The following is a 14,901-nucleotide window of genomic DNA, read 5'->3' as shown; positions in this document are numbered from 1 at the left end:
TAAATTATATCTTTTTGGAAGGTATAAGGCAGGGGGAAGGAAGTTATTACATATACCTTACAATCTGATTTTATAAACCTAAAAAGGACAAAAACATGTCTATTGCCTTTCTTTGCTATATTATCTATCACCACATGTATTGCTCTTACATTGTATTGTAAATGGTGTAATGATGGAATTACTATAGTAGTCCCACATTTGAAAAGATGTCTTTTTGAATGGTTAAGGAATCTTTAAAAAATACACACTAGTGTCAAAACAATAACAATATTAACTAGTGAATCCTAATGATGCCTGTCAATTCTTTAAGTATCATAAATGTATGTCTGTATAACTATGGGCCTATCTGTATGTGTGTAAAAGAAATACTGTATTTCTTTTAGGAAATATTTCTAGCTATTTATCTCAAAATACCCTCAAAAGACTTACAAGGACCAAATTATAGAAATCTATCAGAAAAGTATCAGCACAATACACACACTCAATAAATGTTAGCTAATATCTGTAGAATTTGTTTTGCTAAAAGTTTATCTATTTTGATTTCTCCTGCCATTCTATGAGATAAATATCACCATCTGAGAATCATATTCAAACTTTTCAAATTTATACATTTAATTAATTTCTTTCAAATATTAAGAATAAAAGCAAGAATGGCATATATTGTTCTGGTTATTACTTTAATTTCCATATATCAAAAATATGTTTCCTCGATCCCTGGTACCAAAAAAAAAAACAAAACAAAAATATGTTTTCTAATCAAAGTTATTTGATGGTCTGTGGTCAGCATATAGCTTATGCAGCTAAAGTCAGTGTGCCTATTCTAATCAACCATACTGTTATTTATACATTTGTTTTTTTCAGGAAACGTTAACAGCTATTTGGAAAAAATTTTTTTCACATACATTATTATATAATTCTTATTAAACTATTCAGAAGACATGGAAATGGGAAATAAAAGGGTAATTCAATGAGAAACAAACAGAAAGTTCTTAAGGTTAAAAGTTGTAATTAATATGTAATAGTTTAATAAAGTTTGTACCGATTATAAGAATAATAATAAGAAATATTACATGGTAATTTAGAAATTCTGATATAAGGAAAGATCTTGAAAGAAAATTCAATCCCAAAGAAAGTATATTTCTTTGAACTAAATCTCATTACAGGAAAATAGGAAATTTAAATAACATATTTCTGTAACATAATTTTAGCACTCATTATATTGGCACATGATAGTAATTATAATCAGGATCATAGCGAGTAGATCATTAAGCTCTTATCCTTCAGAGAATCTAATTTAGGAGGCACAGGAAATTAGGTAATTTTGGGGCCTTTGTCTTAAAAAATGCAAACTTATTACTTGGAGACTGTATACTAACTCTCTTGTTACTCTCTCAGGGCTTTGTCTCTTGGCTTCAACAGCCATTAGATAAAAAGAACTATATTTTTCAATTTCTCTGCATAATTAATATCCTTTGCATAGGATTTACACAAAAGTACTAATATATTTTGATTGTCTCCATAAACAGCAAAAATGAAATTGTGAATCTCTGTTTTACCTATTTTTTCAATTCCACCACCATGTTAATAACCAACATGTGGTTGACAGATTACAGAAAAATAATTACATAGATGTGGTCTCTACAGCTTATGACTTCTCATCTGTTTGCCTTTTTTTTTTTTTTTTTTTTTTTTTTTGGTACCGGGGATTGAACTCGGGTCCTTGCGCTTGCGAGGCAGGCGGCAGAATCACTGAGCTAAATCCCTGGGCCCTTGCCTTCCTTTCTAGTCTATAAGATCCCTATTATACTCATCTTCCCCACAGAGCAAAAAAGCAGTGGACATGGTACATTTTTTAATTCTCTAAAATTAAATGAATCAATGAAAGAACATACCATTTAAACAATCATCTAAAAGATATATGGAAAGTAATCATACTTCAAAAATGAAAATATTAAATACTATGCACTAATATGATGCCCACATGCTGAGAACAATGTAAAAAAAATTAAGGAATGCATTTGTTCTAAGGGAAGATGAAAAAGAGGGGGGAAAACAAAAAGAGTAATACTTGAAAAGAAGTAAACAAAAGTTGGTGGAAGAAGGGAAGTGATCTCAGTGATGTTGGCACTATCCAAAGATATTCATATAATTTTAAATTTTCTAGTAACCATATTAAACAAAAAATAAGGAACTAGTTAGCAATAGTAACATCATAAATATTAAGTCAAAGGAAATACAAAAATAATTTTGAGAAATTTTACAATCTTTCTTTGTACTGTATTTACAGAAAACCTCAGGTTGAACTAGCCACATTTTGAATGTTTGACAGCCACATGTGGCTAGTGGCAACCATATTAGAGAGCACAGACAAAGATTATTATGTAGTCCTAATAAAGTACACTGTATATATATTGAGGGGTGTCAAAAAACATATTAGAGTAGAGCCTATATGTAGATACAAGGTACTGAAATAGCTTTTAGAAAAGTTTGTAAGGCCAGAAAATCACAAGACCTGTCAACATCACATAACTTATTCATTTGGATATTTGCATTAGAGAAAATAAGCTGCATCCTTTATATTCCTATATGCAGTACGTAGATTCGTCTATGTGTAATTAGATAAACACAAATGCCACAAAGAAGAGGTGATATTATATCTCTGATTAGTATAGTCCATTGACTTAATGTACAATGTTTCAAATTATCCATTGGCTACTCATGGAAATTACTAGACTTTTGTTGTTTACTTTATTGTTAAAAAAGCTATGTAAAGTGAGGGTACTACACTAAAACTTTTTAAAAGTTTTTGTTTGTTTTACCAAGTCTTAAATGATGAGTACATCAATATTTATTCTATTGGAAAAAATTCAGATTTCTGCCTAAGAACTATTTAAAGTAAATGCATATTTGAGAAATTCTATCATAATGTTTAAGATTTTCAACTTCAAAATTATCATATGAATGTAATGAACACAGTAAAATAATGTGATCTTCTAAGGTTTAGGCTAATTTTTTATAAATACACATATAAATTAAGGTTTGTAAACTTGTATCACCTTGTTTAAAATATTAAAATATTATTTAGGCTGAAATGATTGTGGAAACTATCCTAAAATTTGATTAAATAAGAAAAACAGTAAATTTTATTATTTTTCTTTCCCAGTGATAATGAGCTATTTGGCCATTAAAAATATATTTCTAATATTTTCAGCCTTTCTTAAATTTTCCTAAAAGAATAACTTGTGTAAGGTAACTAAAAACAAATGAACTGAGTAGGTTTAAATTTCTACAACTGAAAGGAAAATAAGTTTAATAATCATGCATTTTTTGTTAAGGTGTGAACACATCTCAATTATCTGTGAATTTAACGATTTCATAAATCATGTATGGAAGACAAATTTTCCCACAATGCATGTAAAGAGAAAAAACAGACTTTCCTTATATGGGCCATTTATTTTGTTCAAGAATATTTTTAGATTTGGAAAACAAAACAGAAGAATCACCAGTCAGATACTAAGCGGGAATCACTGAAACATAATGTTAGTTCTAATGGATGGATGATTGTGTTTGGTCTTTTGAAACTTTGAAGTATAGGTAAGTCTTGATCACACAAATTAATAAATCCTAAAGCTGGAGTTAACAATAACCATTACACCCAAATTCTGCAGCTTAGCCCAGCCAATTTTTCAAAAGGTCAGGTTGTGAACTGGAGAAGATCAGGGAGGTCCACCGCATAGCTTTGTTGCCAGGCATCTCTCGTCTGGATTGTTGCAGGCATTTATTAGTATTCGTCAGCAGACTCAACAAAGCAAACAAGAAATTCAAGCACGAATAATAAAATGAAATGCTGCTATATAACCCTTTGTCATTCAGCAAATATGGGACTTTTTAGCTACATTGTTCCTAAACCTGGGTTACTACTTTAATTTTTCTCCACAGTGCTGACTGAATGAGTATGCGTGTGTGTTAAATGCAGAGCTCCCCTAACAACTGCAGAACTGCCATTTAATCTGTTGGTAGATGGACCATCTCCTGTGGGAACCCTAGCTATGATTTCCAGATCCACCAAATAAATCTCAGATTAAGATTCCAAATGAAACCTGCCTTTGGCAGATAAAAAATGTCAAGATGGATATAAACAGTAAAATTATAAATTATCTAGGTGTTGCATGACAAACCAATGCTCAATTTTTTTGTTGACATGTGCCCAGATATCAAAACTATATGAGACATTCATCAAATGTCACACTTTCATAATATTGGAGGCATCATTAAAACTGTTTGACTAAGGACCTCAAAGTGTTTAAGCAGTAGCTCAAAAGTATATTTGTGCAAAGTAGAAGAATAAATTTACATATCAGCAGCAGCTCATAAGGGATGGGTAAATATTCTGTTTATCTCTCATTGTAATTCAGGTTATTTTAAATACAAGGTTTTAGGAAATCATCATACTTATATGGCATCATTACATAACTTTATGTAAATGATATATTTTATTCAAATTTACGATTTGTCCAAACTACAAAAACAAAAGGGTAAAAGGAAAAGGTATGAGAGCTACTTCATTAACCAACTTAACTGCTAAACTAGTGTTTTATTAGTCAGTTAGCCTCTAGCATCATCAGACCTTGGTTAAGAGTTGGCATTTTAAGCTTTTTTTAAAAAGCATTAAGTACTTGAGACCAAAAAAAAAAGAAAAAACCCTCAGAAAAGTAAATTTGTTTTTTGATAATGTGTTCATTTTAAATGACTTGGGGGAGGGGCAGGGATACTTTAAAAAGAAAATAAGTAATAAAGGGCCAATACAGAACATCTTAGAAAGTAAATGTCCTAATAAAAATGCAGAGGAAGTCTCTGGTGTTAGTTTCTACTGCATTCTCAGGAGATTGAGCCCTGCTTTTTAATGAAAAAAATTTTTTGTCTTTGCTCTTCTTACCTGCACTAATGCAGTCTTGTCCTACTCTTAAACTCTATATTGGTTATAAAATACAGACAATGAAGGTTTCTAAAAGGAAAAAATCGGATTTGCTGGCTCCAATCATTCCTTTTTTAAACTTTTACTTCTTAAAAGCAATTGAATAAAAGGCCTCAGTGACTTCATAGTTTGCAGCATTTGTTTTTGATACATGTATTTAAAATAGGAGTTCTTTGACATTATAATTTTATACTTATAGTTAATGTGGCCAAAGGATACCAAATACTCTATACTTTATATTCCAAATCTCAGAATTTGAACATAAAACAGATCTTAACTACACATTTGTTGTTTCTCCTATCATATTTCTTTCCTCCAATACTTACTATTGGTGCAAGAAGATTAATGTTAAATAAATCTTACCTATCCTAATTTACTAAGAGTATCTACTTACCTATTTTTAATTTTCCAGGGTAGAAAAGGATATTTAAAAAGAAATAAGGATATTTTGTGCTTAACTTGACTATACTGTTATATAAAAATGCTCAAATCAATGAGCATTGTTAGTTATATCAATCCTGTTAATTTTCTAGTATACCAAGTTATTAGGTAGCGAAAACAAAATTGCATTAAAGTGAAGGATTTCATTGTTTATTTCTAAAATATTGAAGTAGCAAAAACTTACATATGTAGTTTCTATAAAGCAAATACAATTTTGTCAATATGAACTGACTGGTTTTCATTTTTCACCCATTTAGTATCCTAATTTTTAAGCACTAAAAGTTCATATGTGAAACATAGAATCAGTCCAAAAGTAAACATGAAAGTCAAAGTATGATTTTTTAAAATAATAACTTTATACCTTATACTGTATCAGTATATTTTACTATTTGGCAAAGGATTATCAATTTCACCCAAAAGCTACAGATTAGATTGGGGTGGGGGTGTACTGGGGATTGAACCTAAAGCCTCATGTACACTAATCACACTATGTACCAGTGAACTACACTCCCAGTCACCCTCAGAATATTTTTAATTTGATTACTTAAACTATAAAATAATCTACTTAACCAATTCAAAATTTTGAAACCTGACCTATTCTGTTTGGCTTTTCATATTCCCTGCAAACTAGCAAAACACAAAGAAAAATAATATTTGAAATTCTCACAAAAAGGCAATAATGTCCTAGGATTACAGAAACTAAATAACTAAAAGTTGGGGTATTTGGAGAACTCCTCCAAAAGATTTTATTCTACTCCTCTTGATTTATTTATAACAAAAAGAAGTGAATAAATGTACACTAAATATGTAATTTTGTCATTTAAGAAATATTTTTTTGTAGGAGCAATATTTTTAAAAAAGTATTCTGAATACCTTTAAATCAAGGAAGTCATATCAATCTTCTCTACAGTCAACCAGGATCAATTCTATAAATAGCCTCAAATTCAGTCTACATCCCAATGTATTTAGGTTTCCTACAAAATGCCAATGTATACTCAGAAATTTATAGGAATCATAGAAAGGAAACCATACCAGTGATATTAAAGAAAAACTCTAATTTCTAGAAAATTAATGATTCAGTAATATCATAATAAGATTTGTATTATAAATACATGTTCCAAGAAGTATTCTGGCATGAAAGATCACAACCAAAAATGAATGAAGATTTTTAATGAGAAACTTTAAAAAAAGAGAATCTAAAATGAAGCAAAATAAGTTAGGCAAATTCAAGTAGCTTCTTCTATTTCAAACATTTTTTTCATATTTTCATTGTCACAAATTTAAAAGAGCTTGCGTATTGGAAAGTTGGTATTTCCTTGAATCGAGAACAAAAAATAGAGTCACAAGTTCTACAAAGAGAAAATCATATCAACAGAACAGAAATGGAGGGCCAATTAAAAGAAAAATTTACGATTTTTATAAGGATTTCTATAAAATATAAGATAAAAAAATGTCATAAGAATTACACATGAAAAGTTATAGCCTGAATTTAATTAGGAAAGAAGGGAGAAGAAAGAAAAGAGAGAGACTGATTTCTAAAATATCACAAACTTGTCCCTTAATTAAAATTTATGGATAGGTTCATGGATTTTAATAAATGTATCACAGTAGTGCAGGACATTGTTAGTGAGGGAGATTGTATATACATGGGGTAAGAAGTATATGGAACTCTGTATTTTCTCTAGTTTTCCTGTTAACCTAAAACTGCCCTAAAAAGTCTATTTTAAAACCCCACCACAAATTTTTAAAAAGAAACATACAACATAAGCTCATCACTGTGAAGTATTCATATCATAAATGATGACTAGCAAAACAGTTCATAACAAATACTATAACCAGCTAGAAAGCTAAGTTACTCTTGCAAATGTTTTTTAAATTCTATTTTTCTACAGAAGCCAAGAGTAGCAGCAGAATCATTCATAGCAACAAAAGAGAAAAAAGAAAAAAGAAACCTAGAATCCCATTTATTTTCATAAACTCATTTAAATTAAATTATTTTTTAATGAAAGAGTACAACCTGAAGCATTATTCCAAGAGTAGGCTCAGTACTTCTGCAGGAAACACATCTGTCCTTACCGGTCCACTGACAGGATCCTACCAGTACTTCCTCAAATACTGGAGATGATCATGTTTGAGAAACTACTAGCACTCTATTAAGCTAGGTCGTTTGGAGCTAAATAGTAAATTTAATCAGACTTCATGCATGTTCCTTTTTTTAAAACTCTCTAGGGCATACAGAAAACTCTTAAATTTAATCTTAAGTTTGTACTTGCCAAAAGGAAAAGGCATACATTCTGTGATGTCACTAGTCTGAATGAAGGGTGTCACTGCAATTAGAATTTTAATACAAATAACATTAGATTTTACCCTAAATGAATATTAATGAATCTGTATTATACTCTATCAAATATTTAAATATAGGCTTACTTCTCCAAAAAACAATATTTTAGTGATGTTCAGTATATTTGAGAACAGCTAGAAAAATGGATGTTTACTCTAATCAATTTGCTATTTCCTTCTTCCCTTCCTTAAACATAACATAGTTACTAAAAATGATGTGAGATTCTACAATCATGTTTTAGTCATAATCATCAATACCATCTAAAAGTATATCATAGACATCTGTCAAGAGTGTTTCCTGAGTTGTCTACTTATAAAATATTTACAAATCATGCAATAGTTTCAGTTATAATTCCATTAGAGGACAATAGATAAACAAAAGGTAAAAAGAACATATACCTTGCAAACAGAAAGAATGAGGAATGAAACAATAATAAAAGAAGTAGATAGTGGCACAGGTTCAATACACCAAGTGAAAATAAACAGTATTCTAACTCAATAAGGAACTAGTAAGACACAAAACTTTTAAAAATTATACTTAGTAGAGTAATTCTTTAAACCTATAAAAATCATGGCTATAAAAGATACAGTCACCACTAATCTAATTCTAAAATAAAGAGAACGAAAGTTGCATTTTACTTAAACTTACCAAGGTAAGATTTTTAAAAATACTTACTGAACTCCAATATACTGCAATATGTAAGGATTCTATTAATATAAGAAGTTCTAGAAGTAGTTTCTCACCTTGTTTCATATGAGTTAAAAAGAATCCTAATTGAGAATTCTATTCACTTTACGCTTAAAGAAAAATTATACTAAAATACAATCCATACCAACATTTAGATAATACATAAGTGAAGATGCCATGTGTGCAAAATACATATTAAATACAATTCCAGAAAATAACAAAATTAGAAATAAAAATTCATTAAGAGATTTTTGTTTAAAGTTTCTTGGACCTGTGTGATTCTCACCATTTCTTACTTTCGATTAGTAAGAAAATTTAAAAGACAGCAGACTTAATAATTAATTTTGGTAGGCACAGTAACCTTCTTTAACCTTTCTTAGGGAACACTGACCCCTAAAGGCTCCAAATTTTAAATGAGTTTCATAATTTTCTAAATGTAACTGGTATCCAGTTCTTACTTTTAACTATATAATTGTAAATATGTACATTTATGCCACACATAGTGGTCCATAAATAATACATAAATTATTTCCAAAGGATTATCGTGTACAGTAAAACCATTAGACCTTGTCTTTGCTAATAAAAACCACCAAATTTAATTTAAGAAATTTAAGATGCTATTCTAGTTACTTATAAAAGATGTTTGAATTCCATACCGCTTTTCTTATATAGTTAAGTAAATACAGTTACGTCTTTGTTATCCTTGGGTGTTTGGTACCAGGACTGTTCACAGATACCAAAATCTGTAGATGCTCGAGTCTCTTACACAAAATGGTGTAGAATTGGCATATAACCTACTCACAATCCTTCTAAATACTTTAAGTCACCTCTAGATTACCTGATACTATGTAAATAGTTGCTATACTATATTGTTTAGGGAACACAAGCAAGAAAAAGTCTGTACATGTTCGGTACAGAGACAACTTTTTCCAAATATTTTGGAAAAGTTCAATTCTCAGACACAGAACCCAAAGTTACAGAAAGGTCAAATATAAATGGCTAAACAACCAACCACAGGCCCAAATTCTTTCTGAGTGACTTTGCATTAGCATAAACTCCTCTAATTATTTCATTTTTTTTCCTTAAGCAGACAAAAAGAAAGATTTCACAAAAAAAAAGCAAAACAATTTACTTCTTAAGAGGCCAGAAGATACTAAAAATACTCATATGGCAACAAACACTAATTCATACCTATATTGTTTCTATCAACTTAAAAAAATTCATTCAGGGTTGTTTTTAAACTACTTAAAGAAACTTTGTAGATGTCTTCACCTTTTCCAACTACCAACTTCAGCTTTTCATTTTCCAAGATGACAACAATGACAAAGAAAAAAATGTGAAGGATCATACCTGTTACATTATATAATTTATCAACTCTTGAAACTTTTCAGCAAAGTTTCTACCATAAAGCCAGGAAAAGAATCAGTACTCTTTATAAAGAAATTTAAGGGAATACAAAGGCATATCTGTGTAATACAAGCTTTAATTAGCTCAATTTGCTAAAAAATTGTGAAATAAAATTAAATAACTTTTAACACAAATAGATTGTGAATAGATTTGTATAAGATAGAACTTTGAAGCAATTTGTGCTTTAAGATAAGCCTTATGAACCTTGCTATCAAGATGACCACATGAGGGTTTACTGTGGAAAAAGTTATCATAGCACGCCAAAGATACTACATTTACCTGCTTAACTTTCTTAATAATGCTTATTAAGAGACTGTAATAAAAGAAATGTCTTGTTTTTATTTCCAATGGAAAGAAATGCCTTTAAAAATGCAAATTTTCTTAATGTTTCAGTCACATTTGCTGAGGTCTGCCTCCTGCAAACTACATAGCATCTATGTCATCACATCTAAAAGCTGCTTTCTTAAGTATTCAGAAGCTTCTTTGAAACCTTTACTTATTTTACATGTATGAGAAATACTTCCTCCACAGCCCCTATCTCTTTAGATTTATTAAAAATAATTCCCCTGGCTCCTTAAAGTCCTTTTGGTCTCCAGTGTGAACAATATGATTTTCACAAGGTGACTTGTCAATAAGGAACATAAATAATATGCACATCATTATTTGCTTACTTTTTCTTTATGCATAAATTTAGTAGAATGCTTTTTGAGCTCTTCAAAAGAAGACTTTTATTTACTTGAATAAATCAAAATAGCTACAAAAATAGTCCCCAACATCAGACCAATACATTCTTATCACAAATGTGAACCTAAGTACAGTGAACCAAAATGAGGTGTCATATAATCTATGCACTAAAACTATTAACTTTGCATTAAAAACCTTTTAACTACTTACTCAGTTATTATATATTATTGCTTTGTACATAATTCAGTCAATTATTTGGATCCTAAACTCATGCATCCCAGAGTCCCAAAGAAGAAGGTAATGGTAGCATAAACAGCAAGAAATTTTATAACTAGGGAAAAAGATACAAATGCAGAAATCGGGGGGGGGGGTACTTAGAAAGCACACTATCTTTCTATACAACAAAATAACATGTAATTTTTACCTTATTTAATGTAATGATTATAGAAGTCTCTCAAAACAGTCTTTAACCTTCTAAGCAAGTAATGTGGTTCAATATATGGGGAAAAGAGAGTTCTGCGGGAGGAAAGGGAACCAAAAAAGGGGAGAGACTGTATAGTGTTTTTAAAAGAATACTATGCTTTAATGATAAAACTGAAAGGAAATAAAAAATACATATAAAGGTTTAAGTCTCCAACCACAGATCCTCAAAATGATGATGTAATTTCCAAGGATTTCCAATTTTCAACATTTTACCATACCGGATCTTACATCCCCCTCAGCCTTCCCCATGTACATACTGTGCACACCCTTCTCTCTCTCCCCTCCCCTCCCCCTTTCCCTCTCCCTCTCCAGCTGTAGTCCTATCTCAATCTCTTTCTCTTCAGGTTATCTCTCAGTCTGTCTCTGTTTAGACTGTCTTTCAAAATGTGTTTCTGTCTCCTGACTGTTCTCTGCCTCTCAGGCTGTCCCTCTCCCTATGAATATCTGTATCCTTTCCCTGTCTCTCCTATCGTCTTCTTTGATCTGGGTCTCCAAGTCTTCCTCTGCCTCCATCTACATATTTCTGCCTAACTCTGCCTTTGCAGCTCTCTCTGGCTCCCTCTGACTCTGTCCCTCTGTGAACGCCTCTAGAGGAGTCTCATGATATGCATGTGGCTTTCTCTGCGCCTCGCTCAATCTCTTTCTACTCTGTCTCCATGTACATGTCTCATCCTCACTCTCTGCATCTCTACTTCTGGATTCGGTGTGTGTCTGTGTCTCTGGTGTCTCTCACTGCCCACGTGTGTGTCTTCTGTCTCCTCCTCTGGGAGTGTCTTTTGCCTCTGAAGAGTCTCTTCTCTGTGTTTGTGTATGTATGATGTGCTTCTACCTCTCCTTCACTGTTCATCTTTGTCTCCTCAGGGCATCGCTCTCACTCCATGAATCTATGTGTTTCTCCCTGTGTGACCTCCTACATGCCTTTCTATGGAATCATCTCCTTTTCTGTACCTCCTTCTCTCTGAGTGTACCTCCATGTCTCTCCCAGGCATTCTCTTAGTAAATTCTGTCTTTTTGTGGGCACGTTTGTCTTATTTTTTTCCCTGTGCATCTTTTTCCTCTTCCTCTCTCAAAACTTTTTTTGTGTCTCTGTATGTGTGTGTGTCTCCCTCTGTGTAGGTATCTCTTTCTCTGTGTCTTTGTGTCTCTTCTGTAGTACATGGGTCTATTTGTCTGAGTCTCCTTTGTGTGTGTGAGTGTGTGTGTGTGTGTGTGTGTGTGTGTGCACATGTGCTTGTCTGCTTCTAACATATTGGTTAGAACAAATACACTTCATTCAGTGCCTTGAACTGCCATAACACCTGGAGCTTGGTATTAATACCTTAAAAGACCTTACCTTTTGACCAGTCCTCCATTTGTACTTCTGTTCTTGTTTGCTCTGGCAATGTCCCTGGTTTTTGCTCCAAGACTGAAGCTAAAATAAAGCCAACTCTAGATAAATAAACTTACAACAATGTAACAGAACACACCTAAACCTTACCTTTATTTAACAGAGAATTTACAGGATAAATGGTTTTCTAAGACATGTATAATAAGACAATTAACTGTGTATTTTCAACAGGTGAAATTAAAATTTTCAGGAAAAGTTTCTTTTCTTCATAATTATATTTTCATAAATACCCTTCAGGTTAAACTTTTAGGTATTCTTGTTCCTTTGGTTAGAAAACATTTAGTATATCTAATTTAAATCTTCTCCAACTAAAATTTCATATGTTTATAAACATTTTATTATCTATGCTGTATGTTTTATATCAAGAACTTTAAAATGTATTGACTTGAATTTACTATGCATATATTCATATAAAACATTTAATACCTATAAATCCAATTTAAGGTTACCACTCTAAGTTTTTAGAAAATATAAAGACCAGCATTAACTTGTGGAAATATTGTTATTTCTCTCTTGCATTTGCTTTAACAGTAAACATGATAAAAGCTAAGCAATTTGCGGGGGGGGGGTGGTTTTAAGGAGAATAAAATTAGATTTACCTCACAGCTAGAACCCTGCGTTCTTTAAAAAGTCCTCAAATAAAGCTGTAGTAAGCTTCTCCTTTTCCAATTTTCTCTAAATATGTTGATCTGGAGTTGGCAGTCTTTTTCTAAGTTCCTCATTTACTTTTGGATTAGCTAGAAATATAGGAAGTTATTAATATCAAAGAAATATGTTCCAGTCAATGAAGCCATTTCCCTACATATTGCCCAAAAAGGTTAATAATAATTGCAGTATTTTAATAAGAGATTCATATACCAAGACATGTAGAAAATACAGTCTTTAATAACCTCTGGAGTATTTTAAAACATGTCTTACAGGCCTTAATGTGCTTAGTAATATACTATTTAAAACCATAATTTTATCCCTCTGCAATATACAGTCACTCTTCCTCATCATTTACCCAGCTAATGAATGCCAGCAATTAGTAAAATGTAATCCCATTGCACAATCATTTTAATGCTTTTAGCACTCAGAAAAGTAAACACCAAATTAATACTGCTCAAGCCATATCAGATCCTAGTTGGAAGCAAGCAATTATAGTTCAGCTCCTCAGGTGTAATTAAATGATTGGAATGATTTAGTTCCATAAATGCAAGTTAATTCATAAGCAAGCAACAAATATACTGGGAGTAATTACAAGAAACATTGACAGTCTAAGCAGGGCAAATTCGTTGAAGAGCCTGACATAGTAAAATGCTGCCCTCTCCTGGGCATATAAGTGAATATCTCAGAGACAGAAAAAATCCAATTAACCAAACCTTTTTAAAAGCTTCTTGGAAAAAAAAAAAGACTAATATATCAGTTTGATTTTCTTTCCTCTATCAAATCTATATGTGTTTTATATTATGATAATTTATAGATACCCACATAATTAATGGTTTTCCCAATAAAGTTCTTAGTCTGAGTCCCAAAACACACGGAGCAATTCTCAAACTTTTAATGAAACCAAGCAACACTCATATAACACTGACAGACTACAAGTGAATCTTCTAGTGCCCATGTGGGCTGCCAGTCAAAACCTATGATCTACCTGTGGTAGGGCTTAAGAGGGTTGTCACATACAATAATTAGACATGCTTTCTAAGTAGTAAAATTTGCATGAAAAAATATAAAACAAAATACCTAGTATTATTGTGACTTTGCATGATACACTAAGATTGTTTTTGATCAACAATAAAATAAAAGCCCACTGGTATGTATAACTGTCATAAGCATATTTGAAAACATAAAGTGTTAACGAGTATTACACAACATAGAATGCATGGTGGTTTTAAAACATTTCTACCTTGCATCCCTTTGCCCTTCTGTAAAATTGAACATGTTCTTCAATAAAACATAGTAATTAGGACAACAAATGTTTACTTATTCAATAAATGCAAATGGTACATGAAGAAGATAATGCACAACACTATACCAATATCATTTGGGAAGGAAAGAGCATTAAATTAATGCCCTTTTGATTTGCTTTCACATAAATACATATTCTAAGTCATATTCTGTGCAAACTATCAAAACAAATCAAAATATTAAAAAGTCCTGTCACTAAGTTTAAAATGTACAGCACATTTGCTTTGCCCTTGATGTCAGAGTCTTATTTTTCAATTCATATCTTGTACACTGTAAGTTAATTGCTTTTGGAAAGTACTTATTATTCATGTAAAAATTAATGTGCCAATGTGTTTAAATCCTCTTAAATGACCATCCATGCATCTTTCTTTTTTAAGTACCAATGAAACCTGTCAAAAGACATCACTGCAAAATGATCTTTAAGAAAGTTCTAATAGAGATTTTTTTCTGCTAACACAAGATTTTCATATTCACCAACTTTACTTAAATTCCATTAATTTTTTAAGCTACTTTTAATAAATTCACCAAGTAAAATTTTTAGGCCCC

At 31.4% G+C, this 14,901-nt stretch overlaps 1 long non-coding RNA gene across 16 annotated transcripts in view; it reads right to left on the bottom strand.

Moving 5' to 3' along the window:
• Positions 1-1,411: 1,411 nt before the first annotated feature.
• The window catches only part of LOC147820511 (uncharacterized), a 59,712-nt gene continuing 46,222 nt past the window's right edge, over positions 1,412-14,901 (bottom strand). For 14 of the 16 annotated variants that reach the window (XR_015448442.1, XR_015448444.1, XR_015448445.1 and 11 more), the window contains 3 exons: positions 13,005-13,142; positions 12,352-12,429; positions 9,854-11,051 (listed from right to left, as the gene is read on the bottom strand). This is a non-coding gene — a long non-coding RNA (uncharacterized LOC147820511). The other 2 variants (XR_015448438.1, XR_015448439.1) reach the window with 2 other exon arrangements.

The sequence above is a fragment of the Heterocephalus glaber genome, unplaced genomic scaffold (assembly GCF_053883595.1).
Source record: "Heterocephalus glaber isolate CG9 unplaced genomic scaffold, H.glaber_assembly_v1.0 deba00001865, whole genome shotgun sequence".
In the NCBI taxonomy this organism is placed as follows: domain Eukaryota; kingdom Metazoa; phylum Chordata; class Mammalia; order Rodentia; family Bathyergidae; genus Heterocephalus; species Heterocephalus glaber.
The sequence above is the reverse complement of the archived record's forward strand: the minus strand, read 5'-3'. Positions and strand labels throughout refer to the sequence as shown.